Source organism: Berghia stephanieae, chromosome 12 (assembly GCF_034508935.2).
Source record: "Berghia stephanieae isolate SIO BIC M18660-M18661 chromosome 12, UCSD_Bste_1.3, whole genome shotgun sequence".
In the NCBI taxonomy this organism is placed as follows: Eukaryota; Metazoa; Mollusca; class Gastropoda; order Nudibranchia; family Aeolidiidae; genus Berghia; species Berghia stephanieae.
This window is the reverse complement of record NC_088371.1, coordinates 15,018,831-15,023,830: the sequence shown is the minus strand read 5'-3', so window position 1 is coordinate 15,023,830 and position 5,000 is coordinate 15,018,831. Positions and strand designations below refer to the sequence as shown.

Sequence of the window (5,000 nt, the reverse complement as noted above, 5' to 3'; positions counted from 1 at the left end):
TCCTTGGAAAAGGCTCTTTACTCACATTCTGTCACCGTTCTCGGGTGTAAAAACAGTACTTGGCCGTTAACAGCGTTGTCTCTGTCCGTAAAAATTGTAATATTGCCTAACATGCGTCATATCTCGTCCTACATGTTAAGTGTTGCTGTTGGCCAGGGACCCCTTGCAAAGCGCTTTGAGCACAATTAGTGGATATTGCGCTGTATAAAAGCTCAATTCTATTTTCATGGTCATCAAAATATGTACCTACTCCAAAATATTATTTCCAAAGTTTCCCTGTCTATTACTGAAGAGAGTTGTACTAGCGTTTTCACGAGTCATTCCCTATGTCACCATCCCGACACTGACCATCCCCATATCATTTGCTCATAAAAGAAATATCAAAACATTATGCATTATCATCATCATCAAGTGCCAGGCCTGTTGCAGACATCGGCGATCATGTCCCTCTAACCATATCTGTCCTCAGATCTTCTCAATACCTCGATTCCTGTTCCTCCTCCACCAATTCATCTGTTCAGATTGTCAATGTAATCTATCCTCTGTCTCCCTCATCTTTTCTTCCCAGCAACTTTACCCGTAAGTACAATCTTTTCAATTCCGTTTTTGATATATTGATTTATAATACAGCTAATATTCACACGCAAAGACATATCCATAAGGACAAGGCGACCCCCGGTCATCTTTCTTGGACATTCCTCATTTTTCATTTTACCTCATCAGCAAAGAATAGTGGAGCAATGTAAGGAGCTAATGTAATCTGTAGTGATTATATTTGTGTGCGTGAGAGAGAGAGAGGGGGGGAGAGAGAGAGAGAGAGAGAGAGAGAGAGAGAGGGAGAGAGAGAAGGGGGGGGGGGATTCGAAGGTTTACTTTAGGCAATTTGCCAGTATAGTATAGACGAACAAATCAAAACAATGGTTCGTTAACTATTAATTATACTTCATCAAAAAAAAAAAGAGAAGTGCTACAATAATAATCATGAGAGAGAGAGAGAGAGAGAGAGAGAGAGAGAGAGAGAGAGGAACGTATTCAAAATGTGACCTCTCGTCTCAAAACGGTATTATGCCGGGATGGACCAGATGCTAAAAAGTCAAATTATAGTTAAACTGGTCAAAAATATGAACCGTTGGTATTTAGCACAATAAAATATGATAGTCCTTCTCCTCTATAAAGCATATAAACTCAACTTCAGCATGATATTTCTTGCTTAAAAAATCCATTTTCAGCATCTTAATCATCCCGACTTATTACCGTTTTGAGACGAGGGGTCACAAATGAACGCCTCTACGTTTCAACTATCACACGCATCGACGCCTCCGGACCAATTAATGAGTGAGTGAGAGGACTGACATGCGTGTTCGGCTTCTAGGTGAGTACATTACAATTCTATGAACGGTGGAGACATCAAAATTATTGTAGTCATTGGTGCTGATCTCAATTTTGTACTTGATTTTGCGAAATTGAATTTTTGAATGACTGACTGTCTTTAATTACATTATTATACATACGACTTTATCAACAGTTATAACAAGTTCAATAGATTTTACACCAATAGAAAGGTAGTTTTGTCTAGTTTCTATATATGTGTATGACATTATATTTGTCCCAATTAGTAGCTAGCTATCAACTGGAAAAAAAATGTCTAGTTTCTTTTGTAAAAGGCTATATATATATACGGATATAGATAGATAGATAGATAGATACATACATATTATCTTAATGTTACCCATCATGATGATATGTCTTTTAAATAGGTTACACGAAGCCTTATTTAAGTGTGAGTCTGTGACTGTGTGTTTATGCATATATGTGTATGTGTGTGTGTATGTGTGTGTGTGTGTGTGTGTGTGTGTAGTTTCGCACTTTTTATTTCATGCCTGTCTGATTGCTTATACTATGCTGTACCCAAATAAAAAAATTGCCTTCATGGACAATAAAGACATTATTATTATTATTATTATTATATATTATTATTATTATTATTATTATTATTATTATTATTATTTATTATTATTATTATTATTATTATTTATTATTATTATATTATTAATTATATAATAATATATTATAATTATAATATATAATTATTATAATAATATTATATTATGTATTATTATTATTAATAGTATTAGTATAATAAAATTAGTATAGTATAGTAGTAGTAGTATAGTTAGTATATAGTAGTAGTAGTAGTAGTAGTAGTAGCAGTAGTAGAAGTAGTAATAGTAGTAGTAATAGTAGTAGTAGTAGTAGTAGTAGTAGTAGTAGTAGTAGTAGTAGTAGTAGTTGTAGTAGTAGCAGTAGTAGAAGTAGTAATAGTAGTAGTAGTAGTAGTAGTAGTAGTAGTAGTAGTAGTAGTAGTAGTAGTAGTAGTAGTAGTAGAAGTAGTAGTAGTAGTAATTCTGGGTTCAATTTAGCCCGACATATTCCCGTTTGGAGGCGGTGTATTACATGGAATCCTTTTGGTGATAATACATTTTCAGATTCGCCCAAAAATGCCATTTTTATGTTTCTTTTCAGAACAAAAATGATGTCAAAAGTATTGTGGTTGGTCATTATCGTCGCTGCCATGATTTGTATACAGTACAGTGTACAGTTTGGTAAATTGTGGAGATAATTTATATCAAACATTACTAGAGAAATGTAAAAGGTGATAAACAACCATGAATAAAACAACTTCAGAAAAGAACAAAGCACCGAACACCGAATATTTCTTCAGTAAATTACAAAAAAGAAGCAATGAAATCATAATTACATTATTAAATAATCAAACGGAGAGAAAGATAACGGGAGGAAATGCGACTCCTAAACAAGGGAACAACGCAAAACAAACGACGTTTCGGAGTCACATTTACTCCCACATTTTTCTTTCTCTCCATTTTATTGACTCATTTAGGCACCGGGAGTTTTTTATGTTTAAAAACCAGATTCGCTGTCGGTAGGGTTTTATTATTGGGTATTTATGTTTCCATTGTATTGGTTGTTTTTTGGTATTAGCGGAAGAAGGAAGGGTTTTGAACCCGAAATTTTTCCCGTTTAGTCTTCTGTTTTGTTTTTGATTTTTTGGATTTTTGTTGTTTTTTTTGTTTGTTTGTTTTTGTTTTTTTTTTTGTTTTTTTTTTTTTTTTTTTTTTTTTTTTTTTTTTTTTTTTGTTGTTTTTTTTTTTTTAATATTATATTATAGAAATGATTAAATCTATTCTTATAAAATTAGGTTTGGAAGTCATTTTTGTCCCTACAGCCCATGGGAACTGATCAAAATCTGTCCACTAAATTTGAACGATCATTTATTTTTTGAAATATAATGTCAAGTGTCACCGACCGGAATAAGCGTGTTAGAAATCTCATGTTTGAGACTTTTCAATGGGTTGACGCTTTTTTTAATCGATCGACAAATGAAGAAAAAGTGAAAGTCCGAATTGAAAGAAATAAGCAGATCGTGATCATGGACAGTTTTGAGTCAACAACTCGGTTAGATACGAGGATTACAAAAGTGCAGAGGATTGTCAGTCTATTGAAAATATTGCCGTTTTTTTAACAAAATATAATTATATTAACTTTGAAATTACCAATTTATTTACCTATGTTATATTTATGTATGTATCATTTCCGGAATTATCTACGTCTGTACAAAATTTCCTTTTTGCATTAATAAAGAACATTATTATTATTATTATTATTATTATTATTATTATTATTATTATTATTATTATTATTATTTATTATTATATATTATTTATTATTATTATTATTATTATTATTATTATTATTATTATTATATTATTATTATATTATTATTATTATTATTATTATTATTATTATTATTATTATTATTAATATATTATTATTATTATTATTATTATTATTATTATTATTATTATTATTTATTATTATTATATTATTATTATATTATTATTATTATTATTATTATTATTATTATTATATTATTAATTATTATAATTATTTTATATTCATATTAATTATTGATAAATTTAATTCTAATTTCTTTGAATACGTTGCATAAAGTATTAAACAAAAATGAATATAACAGCTTCAAAAAAGAATAAAATTACCTGTTTTTCTTTTTTTTTTGTTTTGTTTTGTTTTGTTTTTTTTTTTTTGTTTTTTGGGGGGAGTTTTGTTCTTTTTTTTTTTTATTTTTTTTTTTTTGTTTTTTGTTTTTTTGGTTTTATGTTTCTTTGTTGTGTTTTTTTTTTTGTTGTCGAAACTGTTATATTCCTCATTTGTTATTTACTTTATACGGTTCACATCATCTAACATCTGCTTAGTTTCGCATAATATATTCTTTTTGCTATGACGCTTCTTCTCAATCACAAAGTACTTTTTGCTACTTCAAACATAGCCATGACCGACCAAATCAATACTGAGCCTATTTCTTTCTACAATTTTTATATATACGATGAGCATGCGCCTATTGGATAACGCATGGCCACTAAACGGTCATAATATGGTCTTGTGGTATGACACTCGCTTTTTGATTGGAGGGCCCTGGGTTCGAGCCTCGCTCGGCTCATAGTTGAGTCCTTAGAAAAGGCTCTTTATTCACATTCTCTCACCGTAATCAGGTGTAAAATGAGCACCTGGCCGTAAATAGCGTTGTCTCTGCCCCCCCCCCCCCCCCCCCCACCAAATGCAATATCCCCTGGCAGGTGTCATGTCTCGTTCTATATGTTACGTGTTGCTGTTAGTCAGGGACCTCTTGTAAAGCGTTTGAGCACGATTTATGCGCTTTTTGATTGGAGGGCCCTGGGTTCGAGCCTCACTCGGCTCATAGTTGAGTCCTTAGAAAAGGCTCTTTATTCACATTCTCTCACCGTAATCAGGTGTAAAATGAGCACCTGGCCGTAAATAGCGTTGTCTCTGCCCCCCCCCCCCCCCCACCAAATGCAATATCCCCTGGCAGGTGTCATGTCTCGTTCTATATGTTACGTGTTGCTGTTAGTCAGGGACCTCTTGTAAAGCGTTTGAGCACGTTT

The 5,000-nt window shown here is 32.0% G+C and overlaps 1 long non-coding RNA gene across 1 annotated transcript in view; it reads left to right on the top strand.

Moving 5' to 3' along the window:
- Positions 1-1,337: 1,337 nt before the first annotated feature.
- Positions 1,338-5,000, top strand: part of LOC144957968 (uncharacterized) — an 8,156-nt gene continuing 4,493 nt past the window's right edge. The window contains exons 1-2 of the long non-coding RNA XR_013642275.1: positions 1,338-1,372; positions 2,524-2,603. This is a non-coding gene — a long non-coding RNA (uncharacterized LOC144957968). The remainder of the gene's footprint in view (positions 1,373-2,523; positions 2,604-5,000) is intronic.